This window comes from Myxine glutinosa, chromosome 5 (genome assembly GCF_964187855.1).
Source record: "Myxine glutinosa chromosome 5, kmMyxGlut1.1, whole genome shotgun sequence".
Lineage (NCBI taxonomy): Eukaryota > Metazoa > Chordata > Myxini > Myxiniformes > Myxinidae > Myxine > Myxine glutinosa.
The window spans coordinates 39,843,184-39,863,239 of NC_136265.1; the positions used below are offsets into that span (position 1 = coordinate 39,843,184).

The following is a 20,056-nucleotide window of genomic DNA, read 5'->3' on the forward strand; positions in this document are numbered from 1 at the left end:
ACCCACGAGCGCTGAGCGACCTCCCCGCATCTGCTGGACACCACCGTACGTGATTCTGTCCCTGAGCCAGGTGCACCTGAGCCATCGACTGCCGCTTTCCTTGCCAGCAAATCCCGTGTGAGTCAGCGTTGTCCCGTTTATCTGTGGTCTGTCTAGGGTTAATATAAGAGTGTGTCTAAGTGCCTGTCTTCCTATGCTGTCCCTCTTGTAGTTGTAATCTAACCTTTTTCCGTACGAATATACTTGAGAACTGAACCCCTGGTGTCGTATTGTGTCATTATAATCCAGCCGGGTGTCTTCTTTTTCTTATTGAGCCAGCATAGCGCGATTAGTCAACCCCGGGTGCAATCGGGGTAACTTGTACGGATACGGCGGCCATCCCGCTCGGCCCACCATACCATCAAAGTCGTATCTGTAACAATTGGTGTCGGGAGTGAGATTCGAGGCCCGACCAAATTTTGAAAGAAAAAAAAAAACGAATAGAGGAAAAAAAAAATTTGGTCAAAATTTGGAGCGGCCGAAATTTGTTTTGTTTTACGAAACTCGAATTTTGCAAGTCGCGCTATGGCGGATCAAGACGGCTGGGGTCCGGTAGGGGAGAGTGAAGCAGGGTCGGTCCAGGACCAAATTGAGACACGTGAGGAGAGCGAAACAGCGGGGGTAGCAGACGCGCGAAATGGCGCCTCGCACATAGCTACGGCGGCCGCACCCGCTGCACAAGTGGGAGGGATGGCCCAGATGCAGGTCCTCATGGAGCAATTTATGGCGCAAATGCAGGCGTCCCTCAAACTGCAGAGTAACCAATTGGGGAACCGGATGGATGCTCAGGGTGAGCGATTGGAGGGCCAAATGGGGGTAATGGGAAACCAAATGGGGGTAATGGGAAACCAAATGGGGGTAATGAGGGACGAAGCGAGGGGTACCGGTGAGAAGTTAGACAATAATTTTGAGGAGTTAGACAAGAAAATTGGGAAGTTAGACAATAATTTTGAGGAGTTAGACAAGAAAATTGGGAAGTTAGACAATAATTTTGAGGAGTTAGACAAGAAAATTGGGAAGTTAGACAATAATTTTGAGGGGTTAGACAACGGGATAAAAGAAGTGAAAAATGGGTTAACGGGGGTAGAAAACAGAATGGCCGCTCAAGAGAATCAAATGGAAGGGATGCAAAAAGGGTTAGAGGGGTTAGAAAACAGTATGGAAGGCAAATTGAGGGACATGAGGGACCAAGCGGAAAGGGAAGTTAAACAAATGGAGCAGCAGATAGAGGGGGTCAGAATGGGGGTAGAAACCAAACTGGATGCTCACAGGGAGGAAATGGAGCAGATGAGGGTGGCATCTGGGCAGGAGATGCAAGTGATGGGAGAGGAGATCCGAAGAGGAGTGAGTGAGGAGGTCGGAGGAGTGCGCGAGGAGGTGAGGCACTGTAAGGAGCGCATGGAGAAAGAGGTGAGAAAAGGGACTGTAAAATTGCAAGGTGGTATAGAGGAGTTGACGCTGGGAGTAGAACAACTGACAGTGGGACAAAAGGAGTTGGGGGACCAGGTAAAGAAGAACACAGCGGTAATAGAGGGTTTAAAATCGACACAGAAGGAGATGAAAAAGGACGTAGGGGTAATTAAAAAAGAGTGCCAGACGGTACATGAGGACCTGACGAGGAAAATGGACAAGGTGGTAGAGGTAATGGAGGTTAAAGAGCGGGAGGTGCGGGAGCACATAGAAAAAAATAAAGTGGAGTTAGAGGAAGAACTTAAAGGGGCGCACGAAGAGATGAAGGAGATGAAGCAAAAATTAGAGGAAGTGGAAGAAGGGGTGAGCGAAATTAAGAAGCGACGGAGAGAGGATAAGAAAGAGATAAAGGAGGAAGTAAAAGAATTGGTCCAAAGTCTGTGTTCGGATCGTGATGATGTGCTCATTAACCGGATGAGGGATTCGCAGGTGATGGAGGAGAAGCGAAGAGAAAGAGGACCCGGTGTAAGTGGTGACCAATATGGTCGTGCGTATGATGCGCCAGGTGATTTAATAAGCTTGGGGGTCGAGATAGACCCGGATGTTCGTGAGAGGCCAAGAGTGAGGTGTATGGCTGGTCCGGAGGGTATGGAACGAGAGGTGCGAGGTGTGGGTGAGCAAGGTTGTGGTGGTATGGAATGGGTAGCGGGTTGCGGAGGTGTGACCCATGCATCGACACCAACAGGGGTAGTTGTTGGAGGGACCGGGGAGGCACGAGAGCCCCTTGGGGGTAGTGTACTGTGGGGGCCCGGCCGGTTCGGCCCCGCGCTGACCCCGCAAGGGGCGACGCACGGGGTCCGGCCGGCGGGCAACGACTCGCATACGAGGTGGTCCCACAAGGTCCCACTCGCGCCGTATGACGGCAAGAGTGATCTACGCGCGTACCTGGCGCAGTTCGACTGTGTGTGTAAGGGTAACGGTTGGGGTGAGGACGAAGGTGGAGTACACCTGGTGGCCGCATTGCGCGGCGCGGCGGCGGAGGTGCTGACGGCATTACCAGCGGGTGCTCTCACCCTGCCAGCCCTCCGCGACGCCCTAATTAATCGATTTGGAATAGAACAGCAGAGCGAGCTTGTTAAAGCTCAGCTCGCGCTGCGAAAGCGCAAGCCCCAGGAAGCCATCGGGGAACTTGCCCACGACATTCGCCGCGCAGTGGGGATCGCACATGCTAGCATGGCAGCGGATTCCCGGGAAAGCCTGGCGCTGGACCATTTTATCCAGGCCCTCCCGGATATTGAGCTCCGGCAACAGCTCGCCATGTGGCGCCCGCAGACTCTGAGCCAGGCGGCTGACGCTGCGGCCCGTTGGGAAGCAGCGAGGCCCCTGGCCCGGGGGGGCGAGCGTCTCGCAATGGCGGTCCGCCAGATGGGACCCCCGATGGAGGGCGGACCCCTTAGGGGGCCCGCCCCCGACGTGGGTCCTGACCTGGCGGGCATGGTCCGGAGGCTGGTGGACCAGCGCCTGGCAGGACCTGGACCATGGCAGGCGGCCCCGGAGGTGGCCCGCGGTGGACCACGAGCGGGTAATCCAATTCGGACCTACAGGGGGGGGAATTTGGAATTCCGGAGGCAAGCACCTTATCAGGTGAGGTGCTATACCTGCAACCGCCTGGGTCACCTGGCGCGGCACTGTCGAAACGCGCGCCGGGATGATCCCCGGCAGTTGAGGTCCTCAACTCCGCCCAGGGGGGAGCGGGTTAGCCGACCCCAGACACCCCCCCGCCAGACCCCGGGAAACTAGAAGGTGTCGGGCACGTAGGGCGGTGTTCGGCAACAGAGGATGGAGGAGAGCCCTCATTGACGCGACGGGTCATTTATTGTGGCCAAATTGGAACCGGTAGCCTGACAATTAGATGCAAAATTGCCGGCGTGGGGGTAGACGCCGTCGTGGACACAGGAGCTAGCGCCACGATCATCAGCCCTGTGGTCCTTGATTCGAGCGCAGGTGGCTGGGATAAGATCCAGCGCCTGCAAAATTATAGTTTGCAGCTTGCTACCGGGGTAACGGCCCCGATCATAGGGCGTGGTTCTGTGACCCTCAAGTTAGGGTCGGTAAGGAGGGAGATAGATGTTTGGGTGGCGGAGGTGTGCGACCCATGTTTAATAGGGTTGGACCTGTTGACTGCCAGCGGTTGTAAAATCGACTTGTGCCGGGGGATCCTGCAGGTGGGAGTAGAAGAGCTGCCGTTAGGGGGAGTGAGCACGGCCGAGAGAGCGGAGCTGGAGGCTTCCGAGGCCGTGACCATCCCCCCCAGGGCCGAGGCGATAGTGCCGGCCCGGTGGGCAGCTCGCCCAACATGGCAGGAGTCCTGCGGCCTGGTCGAACCGGTGGCAGCGCAGTCCATACCGGGTTTAATCGTGGGCCGCACCCTTGTAAAAACGGACGGACCGGTAGTGGCCGTCCGAGTAGTAAATGTGAGTACAGAACCACGCACTATAGTAAGGGGCACGAGGGTAGCTGGCTGCACCCCAGTTGAGGAAGTCGCGACAGTGAGGGGCGAGAACGTCCAGCCGAGCCGACCCCGGGGGGAGCCTTCAATAACAAGTAGGAATTGGCCCGATCCCATTTGCGAGATGGTAAATCGTAGTAGCGTAGAGTTGGGAGGTACCCAGAGGGAGGCCTTACACAAACTGGTTGGGTCCCATTTGGACCTCTTCTCCCTGTCCACCGAGGATATTGGACGTACGGGCCTGGTGAAACATCAGATCCACACCGGTGAGGCCCGGCCTATTCGTCAGGCCGCCCGACGGCTCCCTTGGAGCAAGAGGGCGGAAGCTGACGAGCAGGTTGCAAAAATGCTCGACGCAGGTGTGATCGAGCCCTCGGGAAGTCCTTGGATGTCACCTGTTGTGCTGGTCAAAAAGAAGGATGGGACCACGCGGTTCTGCGTGGACTATCGCCAGCTAAACAACGTGACACTCAAGGACTCATATCCCCTGCCAAGGATTGATGACACCCTCGATGCCGTTGCGGGCTCAAATTGGTTCACAACTTTGGACCTCAAGAGTGGGTATTGGCAGGTGGAGATGGATAGGGCAGGGAAGGAGAAAACGGCATTTTCCACAGGTAAGGGACTGTATCAGTTTACTGTGATGCCGTTTGGTTTGTGTAACGCCCCCGCCACCTTTGAGAGATTGATGGAGCATGTACTAGGCGGCATGCCATGGCAGTCATGCCTGGTGTACCTGGATGACGTCCTGGTACATGCCCAAACGTTCCCCCAGGCACTAGCTAATTTGGACCAGGTGTTCGGGTGCCTCAGACAGGCAGGGTTGAAGCTGAACCCGAGTAAGTGCACTTTGTTTGCAAGAGAGGTGGCCTATCTAGGTCACGTGATTGGCCGCGAGGGGGTAAAAACAGACCCAGACAAAATTAAAGCGGTAGAGGAGTGGCCCGCACCACGTACCATCAAAGAGGTGCGGGGATTTTTGGGACTCTGCTCCTACTACCGGCGCTTTGTGGCGAAATTTGCGGAGTTGGCCCGTCCCCTCCACCGGCTTACGGAGAAGGGGACGCGATTTAATTGGACACGGGAGTGCCACGAGGCCTTCCAAAAATTGAAGGGGTGTCTAACATCCGCACCCCTTCTAGCTTACCCCACTAGTGACGGGACATTTACCCTGGACACGGATGCGAGCCAGGAAGGATTGGGCGCAGTTTTGTCTCAGACACAGGAGGGCGTGGAGAGAGTGATTGGTTATTATAGTCGGGCCTTAAGTAGGCCCGAGAGAAATTATTGCGTCACTCGCAAAGAGTTATTGGCTATGCTGGCTGCCATGAACCATTTCCACCCGTACTTGTACGGGCGGAAATTTTTGGTTAGAACTGACCATTCCTCCTTGCAATGGCTCCTTCGGTTCAAGGAACCGGAGGGCCAAATTGCAAGGTGGTTGGAAAAGTTGCAGCAGTACGATTTTGATGTGGCCCATAGGGCCGGGAAGGCCCATGGTAATGCGGACGCACTCTCTCGGCGTCCTTGTCTGGGGGAAAACTGTAAATTTTGTGCGAGACACGAGGAGAGGGAGCAATTGGGCGATTCCGCCCCGATTCTCGTCGTCCGGGCAACCCGGGTGAGAGGGCCAATTTTGCCACTAACCGCGGACGAGGAATTTGGAGAGTTGGCTTGGAGCACGGCCCAGCAGGAGGATCCTGTTCTGGGGCCGGTGTTCCAATGGGTCAAATTGGGGCAAAGACCGAAGGGGGAAGAGGTCACCCCCCTCGGGGCGCAGACAAAGGCATATTGGGCTCAGTGGCAGACCCTGGAATTGAAAGGCAACATCTTGTATCGCAAGTGGGTGGAGGTTCCCTCTGATCGAACTTCCTGGCTGGTGATAGTCCCTGACAAATTCAAGAACGTCATATTGCAACAGGTGCATGGTACCCGCTCCGGCGGCCATTTGGGCAGGACAAAGACAATATCTCGGGTCCGCCGGAGGTTCTATTGGGTGAATATGGGGCGCGACATACAGGACTGGTGTCGGAGATGCGACGCCTGTTCTGCCAAAAAGGGACCAGCACGGAGGATGAGGGCCCCCCTTCAATTACATCAGGTGGGGGCCCCCCTTGAGCGGGTGGCTATGGATATTCTAGGACCGCTGCCCCGCACCCGCCAAGGTAATAAGTATATCCTCGTTGTGATGGACTACTTCACCAAGTGGCCGGAGGCCTACGCCCTCCCCAACCAAGAAGCAGGGGTGGTAGCGCAGGCCTTCGTGGAAGGATTTGTGTGCCGGCATGGGATTCCACAGGAGTTGCACACCGACCAGGGACGAAATTTTGAGAGCAAATTACTAAAAGATGTGTGCAGTCTCCTGTCAATTCGAAAAACCAGGACAACGCCTTTAAGACCTCAATCTGACGGGATGGTGGAAAGATTCAACCGAACTTTAATCCAACAACTGGCACTGTTCACCACCACCCGTCAGGATGACTGGGACGAACATCTCCCTTACTTGCTCATGGCCTACCGAACCAGCCAGCACGGGGCCACCGCATGCAGTCCAGCGTTGCTTATGTATGGGCGGGAGTTACGGGCTCCCGCCAACTTGCTATGCGGTCCCGTGCCAGACACAGTGGTTAACCCGCCGAGGGAGGGGTACGCACGTCACCTAGAGGAAGGCATGGAGCTAGTCCATGCCTTCGCCCGCCGCCAACTCCATCTGGCGGGGGAAAAGATGAAGCGCAGGTACGACGACCGGAGCCAGGGGAGTCAATACGCTCCGGGGATGAAGATTTGGTTCTTTAATCCCCGGAGGCGGAAGGGAAGGTGCCCAAAACTCACCTCCCCCTGGCAAGGCCCAGGAGTCGTCCTGTCGCAAATCTGTGACGTGGTCTTTAAGATCAAAATGGGGCCACGAGCCCTCCCTCGGATCGTCCACGCCGACCGGATAAGACCTTACACCGGCGAGCAGGCGCCCCCGTGGATCGCCTCGGCTTTAGATGCCGAGGCGGGACCCAGTACCTCTGAATAAGGGGGGCTTATTAGTGCCAGAGGACTGGGGGATTGAGGAGCGATAGGCCCGGTGGGAGAGGGTGGCATCCCTGCCACCTTTCCCATGTGAGGGGGGCAAAGGAGCAATAGATTATGGGGTGTATGGCAGTGAAAACTAGCCCGGGTGGGTTAGGTTATATTAATAGGGCCCTAGAAGATGACATTAGGTAACGTTAAGATTAGTTAGTGACTGATACCTGTAGTGGGGACGCAGGTAGATTAGTATGGATGATAATGACGAGGGAGCGCAATAGTTTAAAGGGACGACTGGGAAGCGCAAGTTTCAGAAGGGAGTAGTTAGCTGAGATGATGCCGTGTTTGTGAGAATTGAACAGGTATGATTGCACAGGTGTGCAACTGGACAGGTGTGTGGAGCAGTGTATGAGTAGTGAGTGAGTGGATCAGCGCGAATGCGCTTGGGGAGAGAAGGGTGCAGGTGGCACCAGGTGTGAGAGCACAGGTGTGCAGGTACAGGTGTGTGGAGAGAGTTGGAGTGAGTGGTACGGAGTGGTGTGCATGGTGCGAAGGTGTGGATGGGGGAAGAGTGGACCCCTTTCACGAGTACCCGGGGCGGGTAGTGTAAGTGTTAGGTAGAGGGTGCAGGTAAATTGTGGTTGGATATTGGCATTTGTGGTGCGGTTGCAGAATGGTGTTGTGGATGGGTGCATTAGTGTTGTGGAAATGGCTGGGCGTGTAGCCTGTTAGTGTGTGTAGTTGGTTGGGCACTCCACCACTGTGAGGATGTCGGCCAGGTGAGGCCGCAGGTGGGCTCTGGGAGCCGGTAGTTGTGAGTGGGTGCCTGAGGATCCCGGGTGTGGATCGGGTAGCCCAGTGCCAGAGAGGGCACCGAGTGGGGAGAGCGCCAGAGGGCCTGCCCCAGTTAGTTAGGTTAGGGTAAGGAGCAGGTAAGCTCGGAGGCAACTGCAGTGGTGGAGGTGTGCAGGTGGGTAGACCCACTGGGAGAGGTACACGCCACAGCCCAGAAATTGTGCGAGGGCACCGGGAGATGAATCGGGGGAGTGAGACCCCAAATTGAAGAGCACCACAGTTTGGCCAATGGGAATTGGTTTTTAGAACCCATAGTGTAAGAGGGCCAATGGTTTGGCCAGAGAAAGCCCCCGGGTGGTGTAAAGTTGTTAAAGTCATTTAGGAGATAGTTAGGATTGATGAACCTGTCGCACCATACGCAGCCACTTGCCTGTGGTGATGATGATGACTCCACACCTGTGTTTTCTTTGTTTGTTGCAGGAAATGAGATTGCTGTGAGGATTTGTGAGACGCATCACGACGTGGATGAGACATTGGGGTGATTCCATCTCTCCCTCCCTAGGAGGGACTGATGATGAATTGGTGATGGCAAATTTTGATGTTGAGTTGGAGATGGCAAATTTTGATGAGAGTTGAAAATGGCAAATTTGATTGGTTAGGAGGGAGAGAAGACGAATTTGGTATATGGGAGGAACGGGGAAGACAGTAGGGATGTTTGTTGATTTGTAAAGTAGATGTTTATGGGTAGTGTTGTGTTGTGTGGATACAGTAAGGGGTAAGGGAGGGGCCATGTAGGTTACCTGGTGGGGGGGGGGGCGTACGATAGGAACGTACCTGTCTCACCTGGTTCCCATGTGCCCCCAGTGTGCATCACCTTACATTGTGTGCACTTTTGCGCCCTTACCACCTTACTCACTTGTTTCTTCTTTTGTCTCCCACCTCCGAGGATCTGGCTTTGGGGTAGAGAGAGAGGAGAGAGAGGTGCTGGCTACGCAGTTGTGGGCCTGCACTTTCGCTGTTGGCTGCCTGGATCGATACACCATATGGACCGCAATGTTTGTGGCCACCCACAATGGACCGCAGCTCTTTTGCGGCCAAGCACCACCCGTGGAAGGACCTATGGGTCAACGTGGCACCTATGCCATAAAGGTGAACCACTTATAGTTAACACCACCAAGTGCACCACAAGAAGAGCAAGAGACACCTGCAGGGTTAGGGGTTGTTGAAGTTATTTTTATTCCAATGAACAATGGTGACTGCACCGATTGGTGGTGGGGTGGTGCTTTTGATGCTGGGACAGGGTGCTCTGCACGTTATTAAAGGCCGTCGGCCACAGAGCACTCGTGGGTTGGTGTATCGATGTTGGCAAGCGCGCTCTCTCTATGCATAACATCTGCATGTGTTCCTCCAAAAACAGGTCCTGGATCGTAGTGTAAATAGCAGCGTAGTCTTGTAAATAATGCCCCCTACCGGCTGTATGTTTAGTTTGAGGATTCTTTCCGGATTCGGTTATCCTGTGGGTGTGTTTCTGAGAGGAGAAGGGTGCAACGTCGCAGGGGGACATATTTACTCATTTGTGAATATCTATAAAACTGTCGCACTCAGGGTAGAGTTAATAGTAGAGGGAACTACATTGCGTGCCACACTAAAGTAGGTAAAAATTTATCGGGTCGGGACGCCCCGAGGGTAGAGAAGGGTGCAATGTTGCGAATATGGAATTTGACCTCCATATCCGCTTGTAAATATTCCCCTATCTTCTCCGATACTCCCCAACTCTCCCCTTACCCCATTCCCTAGTCCCATTGTCTGTAAACAACACCCATTAGAGCCGATCTTCCCCTTCATTCCCCCATTAAATGTCGTGCCCAGGTCCCCCGCACCACACGTAGACAATTATAGGACATCTTGCTAGTTATTCTTAATCTATGTCAGTTAAGGACTTGTTTCCATTAATTATGACTCTTCGTTGCACCAGAATGTGATGATATGGCACCAGTAGGAGTTTAGGACCTTCCCATACCTCCCCGCATCTCTTCCCATCATCTCAAGCTCCAACAACAACCACAACAACAGCGGCTTTGCGTCCTCACTCCGGCTCGGTTGGCCGCCATTGAACATGTGCTCGACGGGGTTACCCAGAAGGGGGCTCCCTGTCGGCCCCTCGTCAAGGGCGGAGCCGGTAACCCCCGCACCCAATGAGAAGCCATGGGCCGATGCCATATGGGGCGGAGCTAACGAGCGAGGGCGTGACTCCCCGCCGGATATACGCGGCCCCGCGCCGGACGTGACGTGAGATGCGCCCCGAGCTTGGAAGGACAAGACGCCACCCTCCCGAGCGCTGAGCGACCTCCCCGGCATCTCCACCAAAGTCGCGACCCACGAGCGCTGAGCGACCTCCCCGCATCTGCTGGACACCACCGTACGTGATTCTGTCCCTGAGCCAGGTGCACCTGAGCCATCGACTGCCGCTTTCCTTGCCAGCAAATCCCGTGTGAGTCAGCGTTGTCCCGTTTATCTGTGGTCTGTCTAGGGTTAATATAAGAGTGTGTCTAAGTGCCTGTCTTCCTATGCTGTCCCTCTTGTAGTTGTAATCTAACCTTTTTCCGTACGAATATACTTGAGAACTGAACCCCTGGTGTCGTATTGTGTCATTATAATCCAGCCGGGTGTCTTCTTTTTCTTATTGAGCCAGCATAGCGCGATTAGTCAACCCCGGGTGCAATCGGGGTAACTTGTACGGATACGGCGGCCATCCCGCTCGGCCCACCATACCATCAAAGTCGTATCTGTAACAATATATATGTACCATATATATATATATATGTACCATATATATATATATATGTACCATATATATATATATATTGTTACAGATACGACTTTGATGGTATGGTGGGCCGAGCGGGATGGCCGCCGTATCCGTACAAGTTACCCCGATTGCACCCGGGGTTGACTAATCGCGCTATGCTGGCTCAATAAGAAAAAGAAGACACCCGGCTGGATTACAATCACACAATACGACACCAGGGATACGGTTCTCAAAGGTTGTTATTACAATTGCGGAAGGTTTAGATTACAGGGACAAGAGGGAAACATAGGAAGGTGGGCACTTAAACACACTTATATTATCCCCGGACAGACGACAGGTAAACGCGGGACAAGGCTCACTCACACGGGGTTTGATGGCCAGGAAAGCGGGGTAGCGATCGCTCCAGGTGCACCTGTGCTCAGGGCAGGATCACGTACGGTGGTGTCCAGAGATGCGTGAAGGTATCACAGCGCTTGTGGGTCGCGACTTTGGTCTCAAGCTGGGGAGGTCGCTCAGCGCTCGTGAGGGTGGCGTCTTTTCCTTCCAAGCTCGGGGCGCATCTGACGTCACGTCCGGCGCGGGGCCGCGTATATCCGGCGGGGAGTCACGCCCTCGCTCGTTAGCTCCGCCCCATATGGCATCGGCCCATGGCTTCTCATTGGGTGCGGGGGTTACCGGCTCCGCCCTTGACGAGGGGCCGACAGGGAGCCCCCTTCTGGGTAACCCCGTCGAGCACATGTTCAATGGCGGCCAACCGAGCCGGAGTGAGGACGCAAAGCCGCTGTTGTTGTGGTTGTTGTTGGAGCTTGAGATGATGGGAAGAGATGCGGGGAGGTATGGGAAGGTCCTAAACTCCTACTGGTGCCATATCATCACATTCTGGTGCAACGAAGAGTCATAATTAATGGAAACAAGTCCTTAACTGACATAGATTAAGAATAACTAGCAAGATGTCCTATAATTGTCTACGTGTGGTGCGGGGGACCTGGGCACGACATTTAATGGGGGGATGAAGGGGAAGATCGGCTCTAATGGGTGTTGTTTACAGACAATGGGACTAGGGAATGGGGTAAGGGGAGAGTTGGGGAGTATCGGAGAAGATAGGGGAATATTTACAAGCGGATATGGAGGTCAAATTCCATATTCGCAACATTGCACCCTTCTCTACCCTCGGGGCGTCCCGACCCGATAAATTTTTACCTACTTTAGTGTGGCACGCAATGTAGTTCCCTCTACTATTAACTCTACCCTGAGTGCGACAGTTTTATAGATATTCACAAATGAGTAAATATGTCCCCCTGCGACGTTGCACCCTTCTCCTCTCAGAAACACACCCACAGGATAACCGAATCCGGAAAGAATCCTCAAACTAAACATACAGCCGGTAGGGAGCATTATTTACAAGACTACGCTGCTATTTACACTACGATCCAGGACCTGTTTTTGGAGGAACACATGCAGATGTTATGCATAGAGAGAGCGCGCTTGCCAACATCGATACACCAACCCACGAGTGCTCTGTGGCCGACGGCCTTTAATAACGTGCAGAGCACCCTTTCCGAGCATCAACAGCACCACCCCACCACCAATCGGTGCAGTCACCATTGTTCAATGAAATAAAAATAAATTCGACAACCCCTAACCCTGCAGGTGTCTCTTGCTCTTCTTGTGGTGCACTTGGTGTTAATTATTAGTGGTTCACCTGTATGGCATAGGTGCCCCGTTGACCCATAGGTCCATCCCCGGGTGGTGCTTGGCCGCAAAAGAACTACGGTCCATTGTGGGTGGCCACCAACATTGCGGTCCATATGGTGTATCGATCCAGGCAACAAGCAGCGAAAGTGCAGGCCCACAACTGCGTAGCCAGCACCTCTCTCTCCTCTCTCTCTACCCCAAAGCCAGATCCTCGGAGGTGGGAGACAAAAGAAGAAACAAGTGAGTAAGGTGGTAAGGGCGCAAAAATGCACGCAATGTAAGGTGATGCACACTGGGGGCACATGGGAACCAGGTGAGACAGGTACGTTCCTATCGTACGCCCCCCCCCCACCAGGTAACCTACATGGCCCCTCCCTTACCCCTTACTGCATCCACACAACACAACACTACTCATAAACATCTACTTTACAAATCAACAAACATCCCTACTGTCTTCCCCGTTCCTCCCATATACCAAATTCGTCTTCTCTCCCTCCTAACCAATCAAATTTGCCATTTTCAACTCTCATCAAAATTTGCCATCTCCAACTGCACATCAAAATTTGCCATCACCAATTCATCATCAGTCCCTCCTAGGGAGGGAGAGATGGAATCACCCCAATGTCTCATCCACGTCGTGATGCGTCTCACAAATCCACAGCAATTTCATTTCCTGCACAAAACAAAGAAAACACAGGTGTGGAGTCATCATCATCACCACAGGCAAGTGGCTGCGTATGGTGCGACAGGTTCATCAATCCTAACTATCTCCTAAATGACTTTAACAACTTTACACTACCCGGGGTCTCTCTCCGGCCAAACCATTGGCCCTCTTACACTATGGGTTCTAAAAACCAATTCCCATTGGCCAAACTGTGGTGCTCTTCAATTTGGGGTCTCACTCCCCCGATTCATCTCCCGGTGCCCTCGTACAATTTCTGGGCTGTGGCGTGTACCTCTCCCAGTGGGTCTACCCACCTGCACACCTCCACCACTGCAGTTGCCTCCGAGCTTACCTGCTCCTCACCCTAACCTAACTACCTGGGGAAGGCCCTCTGGCTCTCTCCCCACTCCGTGCCCTCTCTGGCACTGGGCTGCCCGATCCACACCCGGGATCCTCAGGCACCCACTCACAACTACCGGCTCCCAGAGCCCACCTGCGGCCTCACCTGGCCGACATCCTCACAGTGGTGGAGTGCCCAACCAACTACACACACTAACAGGCTACACGCCCAGCCATTTCCACAACACTAATGCACCCATTCACAACACCATTCTGCAACCGCACCACAAATGCCAATATCCAACCACAATTTACCTGCACCCTCTACCTAACACTTACACTACCCGCCCCGGGTGCTCGTGAAAGGGGTCCACTCTTCCCCCATCCACACCTTCGCACCATGCACACCACTCCGTACCACTCACTCCAACTCTCTCCACACACCTGTACCTGCACACCTGTGCTCTCACACCTGGTGCCACCTGCACCCTTCTCTCCCCAAGCGCATTCGCGCTGATCCACACACTCACTACTCATACACTACTCCACACACCTGTCCAGTTGCACACCTGTGCAATCACACCTGTTCAATCCTCACACACACAGCATCATCTCAGCTAACTACTCCCTTCTGAAACTTGCGCTTCCCAGTCGTCCCTTTAAACTATTGCGCTCCCACGTCATTATCATCCATACTAATCTACCTGCGTCCCCACTACAGGTATCAGTCACTAACTAAACTTAACGTTACCTAATGTCATCTTCGCTAGATCCCTACACACCATATCCTAACCCACCCGGGCTAGTTTTCACTGCCATACACCCCCATAAGCTATAGCGCATTTGCCCCCCCATGGGAAGGGTGGCAGGGATGCCATCCCACCACATCGGGGGTCTCTCACTACCAATTTTGCACATCAAATTTCAACAAATCAAAAATTTGGCCAATCACTGCCCATCATCTGCCAATCACTACTGCCAATCCCTTGCCAATCATCAAATTCTGCTTTTCTCTAATTTTGGGTCCAAAACACTAACCTCATCATCCAGTCTACTCACTACTGCCTCTCGGTGCGCCAATTCCTGTCCAAAGCCTGGCTTCGTAAAGCCAAGCAATGGATGCTGGTTGTTTTGTGCCAGCGGCTGAATGCGTCCGGCACTCGGTGCAGGGACGGGGGCTTACCCGGGCCGAGATCCCACGCATCACCTCGGCGTGGAGCCATCCAATGTCCCGATCTCGACCTGCCGGCACGTCTCAACAAAAAGTGGTCGCCATGACGACCCTTTCTATCGGGCTGCCAGCTCCGCCTAGTGGAGCACGGACGCGGCCGTTCAAAGCGAGGCCCAGCACGCACCGAGGGCCCGATTCGGCTATAAGTCGTTCTAAACTCTATCCCGTCTAACGTCGATGCTTCACCTGCATGCTTACATCCCGCAGCCCGTTCCTTGCTCACACATCCAGCCGTTTCCATGCCCCTCGTACCGTTCCTTACACACCCAGGTACACCCATTCCACTCACCGCCTTGGTCACACACCTGACCACCGAACACTTTGGCACACACTCGTTGGTAGCACACCTCACCAATACACCTCTTCGCGCCCCCTCCTCGGTCACCTCCTCTGTGACAATCACAGGTGTGCTCTCATTCGCACACCCAACCACGTGCCTCACCACCAACTCCAGCGTGCATTCCCACTCACGCTCTACCATTCCAGGTGTGCATCCTTCCATCCCAGGTGTACATCCTCGCTCACCTGTCACAACTAACTCACGCTCCTTGTCACTCTCACTACTCTCACCTCCATTCTTGACAGCGCACTCACCCTTACTCTTGACAGCGCACTCTTTCCTCGTGCACCTGTCCGTCACACACCTTTCTCGCGCACACTCTTGCGTTACACCCTCTGTAACACTCACCACAGGTGGACACTCTTCCTTACTTCTGACAGCGCACTCTTTCCTCATGCACCTGTCGGTCACACACCTTTCTCGCGCACACTCTCCCGTTACACCCTCTGTAACACTCACCACAGGTGGACACTCTTCCTTACTTCTGACAGCGCACTCTTTCCTCATGCACCTGTCGGTCACACACCTTTCTCGCGCACACTCTCCCGTTACACCCTCTGCAACACTCACCACACCACGCTTCCATGTGCTCCCTCGCACACGCGCTACGACCGACTCACTCTCGCCTGCACACTCACTCCTTGGTACACACTTTTTCCTCACACACCCCAGAGTCGGACTTTCTTGCACACCTCCTCTTTCGCACACCAGACCTGTCGCACACTTCACCCACGGCCTCTCACGAACACCCGGGTCCATCTCGACCCCCAAGCTTCTTAAATCCCCTGGCGCATCATACGCACGACCATATTGGTCACCACTTACACCGGGTCCTCTTCCTCTTCGCTTCTCCTCCATCACCTGCGAATCCCTCATCCGGTTAATGAGCACATCATCACGATCCGAACACAGACTTTGGACCAATTCTTTTACTTCCTCCTTTATCTCTTTCTTATCCTCTCTCCGTCGCTTCTTAATTTCGCTCACCCCTTCTTCCACTTCTTCTAATTTTTGCTTCATCTCCTTCATCTCTTCGTGCGCCCCTTTAAGTTCTTCCTCTAACTCCACTTTATTTTTTTCTATGTGCTCCCGCACCTCCCGCTCTTTAACCTCCATTACCTCTACCACCTTGTCCATTTTCCTCGTCAGGTCCTCATGTACCGTCTGGCACTCTTTTTTAATTACCCCTACGTCCTTTTTCATCTCCTTCTGTGTCGATTTTAAACCCTCTATTACCGCTGTGTTCTTCTTTACCTGGTCCCCCAGCTCCTTTTGTCCCACTGTCAGTTGTTCTACTCCCAGCGTCAACTCCTCTATACCACCTTGCAATTTTACAGTCCCCTTTCTCACCTCTTTCTCCATGCGCTCCTTACAGTGCCTCACCTCCTCGCGCACTCCTCCGACCTCCTCACTCACTCCTCCTCTGATCTCCTCTCCCATCACTTGCATCTCCTGCCCAGATGCCACCCTCATCTGCTCCATTTCCTCCCTGTGAGCATCCAGTTTGGTTTCTACCCCCATTCTGACCCCCTCTATCTGCTGCTCCATTTGTTTAACTTCCCTTTCCGCTTGGTCCCTCATGTCCCTCAATTTGCCTTCCATACTGTTTTCTAACCCCTCTAACCCTTTTTGCATCCCTTCCATTTGATTCTCTTGAGCGGCCATTCTGTTTTCTACCCCCGTTAACCCATTCTTTACTTCTTTTATCCCGTTGTCTAACTCCTCAAAATTATTGTCTAACTTCTCAATTTTCTTGTCTAACTCCTCAAAATTATTGTCTAACTTCTCAATTTTCTTGTCTAACTCCTCAAAATTATTGTCTAACTTCTCACTGGTACCCCTCGCTTCGTCCCTCATTACCCCCAATTGCTCACTCCGAGCCCTCGCTTCGTCCCTCATTACCCCCATTTGGTTTCCCAACCGCTCACTATCAGCCCTCGTTTCCTCCCTCATTTTCTCGCTATTCTGGGCCATAAGGGCCTTCATTTGTATGAAAAAAAGGCCCCAATCCATCGGGGGCGCTGCCACGGTCGCTGGCGCGGTGATCAGCGAGGCGCCATTTTGCGCGCCCGCTTCTTCGTGCGTGACGGCGCTATTTTGCGAACCTGCCGCCCTCACTGCTTCGCTCTCCTCCTGTCCCTCATTTTGGTCCTGGATCGACCCTACCTCACTCTCCCCTACCGGACCCCAGCCGTCTTGATCCGCCATAGCGCGACTTGCAAAATTCGAGTTTCGTAAAACAAAACAAATTTCGGCCGCTCCAAATTTTGACCAAATTTTTTTTTTTCCTCTATTCGTTTTTTTTTTTTTTTCTTCAAAATTTGGTCGGGCCTCGAATCTCACTCCCGACACCACTTGTTACAGATACGACTTTGATGGTATGGTGGGCCGAGCGGGATGGCCGCCGTATCCGTACAAGTTACCCCGATTGCACCCGGGGTTGACTAATCGCGCTATGCTGGCTCAATAAGAAAAAGAAGACACCCGGCTGGATTACAATCACACAATACGACACCAGGGATACGGTTCTCAAAGGTTGTTATTACAATTGCGGAAGGTTTAGATTACAGGGACAAGAGGGAAACATAGGAAGGTGGGCACTTAAACACACTTATATTATCCCCGGACAGACGACAGGTAAACGCGGGACAAGGCTCACTCACACGGGGTTTGATGGCCAGGAAAGCGGGTAGCGATCGCTCCAGGTGCACCTGTGCTCAGGGCAGGATCACGTACGGTGGTGTCCAGAGATGCGTGAAGGTATCACAGCGCTTGTGGGTCGCGACTTTGGTCTCAAGCTGGGGAGGTCGCTCAGCGCTCGTGAGGGTGGCGTCTTTTCCTTCCAAGCTCGGGGCGCATCTGACGTCACGTCCGGCGCGGGGCCGCGTATATCCGGCGGGGAGTCACGCCCTCGCTCGTTAGCTCCGCCCCATATGGCATCGGCCCATGGCTTCTCATTGGGTGCGGGGGTTACCGGCTCCGCCCTTGACGAGGGGCCGACAGGGAGCCCCCTTCTGGGTAACCCCGTCGAGCACATGTTCAATGGCGGCCAACCGAGCCGGAGTGAGGACGCAAAGCCGCTGTTGTTGTGGTTGTTGTTGGAGCTTGAGATGATGGGAAGAGATGCGGGGAGGTATGGGAAGGTCCTAAACTCCTACTGGTGCCATATCATCACATTCTGGTGCAACGAAGAGTCATAATTAATGGAAACAAGTCCTTAACTGACATAGATTAAGAATAACTAGCAAGATGTCCTATAATTGTCTACGTGTGGTGCGGGGGACCTGGGCACGACATTTAATGGGGGGATGAAGGGGAAGATCGGCTCTAATGGGTGTTGTTTACAGACAATGGGACTAGGGAATGGGGTAAGGGGAGAGTTGGGGAGTATCGGAGAAGATAGGGGAATATTTACAAGCGGATATGGAGGTCAAATTCCATATTCGCAACAATATGTACCATATATATATATATATGTACCATATATATACACAAAGAATTAAGTTAAGCACCCCCCCCGTTTTTTTACAACCTCGCACATTACAAGTTTGTTGTCGTCAAAACAGTGTAATATACCCATGATATTGCTATATTTTCTGGAGAAGTGATATTATGGTCACATAAAAACATAACAATCATGCCGTTTTCAATATTTTATTCTGAATAATTTAAGGTGAAAATTTTTGGGAATTTTAGGCATATTTGCACCTCAATTTAAGTATGGAGCTATAGGTCCATCACGGACAGTGTGGATGACGTTTATGTTTTCTAACGTACAGTCATTGTTCTGAGAAGACCTCTAGCGATCTTTGCGTCAATAACGTGTGTAGGACCCACGTGATCGGATCACTGACTCAACCCTACGTCTCATAGACCCTGTAAGCCGTCGTATGCGTTGCTGTGGCAGGTTGAACCCCCTCGAGCACGTTTGGGACATGTTGGGACGACAAATTGCGAAGATGGTCCCTCCAATAGCCAATCTGGATGAATTGGAACGTGCATTACATCGGGAATGGAACAACCTGCCACAGCAACGCATACGACGGCCTACAGGGTCTATGAGACGTAGGGTTGAGTCAGTGATCCGATCACGTGGGTCCTACACACGTTATTGACGCAAAGATCGCTAGAGGTCTTCTCAGAACAATGACTGTACGTTAGAAAACATAAACGTCATCCACACTGTCCGTGATGGACCTATAGCTCCATACTTAAATTGAGGTGAAAATATGCCTAAAATTCCCAAAAATTTTCACCTTAAATTATTCAGAATAAAATATTGAAAACGGCATGATTGTTATGTTGTTATGTGACCATAATATCACTTCTCCAGAAAATATAGCAATATCATGGGTATATTACACTGTTTTGACGACAACAAACTTGTAATGTGCGAGGTTGTAAAAAAACGGGGGGGGTGCTTAACTTAATTCTTTGTGTATATATATATATGTACCATATATATATGTACCATATATATATATGTACCATATATATATATGTACCATATATATATATGTCAGGTCTCAGATTTGTTACTGCTTAATGCTCAATTATAAATGCCGGTTGACTGACGTATTACCACGTAAGCTATGTTATAAAATGCTGTTCTATAATGTTATTTCATGAGTTAATAAAATGTATTCGAACCTTAGGTAGGCTGCTTGAATCGTAGACATAAAACCTTTGATAAATTGCCAAAAACATTAACTGTTTTGTTTAATGACAGTGACGCCTGAGTTACAATGAGGTTTTTGCTTCGCTTTCATTTAAAATGAGGTCATGCTGGACAATGGTATACGTGTGCTTTTTTCAAGGCTGGTCATAAAACCACGCCCACATGCGCTTGTTTTTGCGTAATGCCAGTAGAATGACATAAACCTATCGTTAACTATATATATTTTGTTTTAATCTCAGCAACGCATGACTGTATAAACATGCTTTGGATTACTCATGTACACAAACCCATAAAATATATGGGTTTGTTTGGCTAAGCATACACTCTTCTCTTTGTGAGTTACAGTTCTGTTTTCTCGGAGCCCAGAGAAACAATTGGTCCAAATGATAAGGAAAAGCTGACTCCCCCGAATGATAACGGTGGGAGGAACCTCTCCCAGTGTTGTTTGTTCCCTCGGAGATTTCCTGATAAAACGTGTCCCTATATAAATGGACTGGGAATCAATGTGTTTTCAGGAAGGCTTGACGTGGCA

The 20,056-nt window shown here is 52.2% G+C and overlaps 1 protein-coding gene across 1 annotated transcript in view; it reads left to right on the forward strand.

Annotated features, from left to right (window-relative positions):
- Window positions 1-20,056, forward strand: part of PTCD3 (pentatricopeptide repeat domain 3) — a 122,896-nt gene that overhangs the window by 58,020 nt on the left and 44,820 nt on the right. The gene's annotated exons all lie outside the window — the stretch shown is intronic.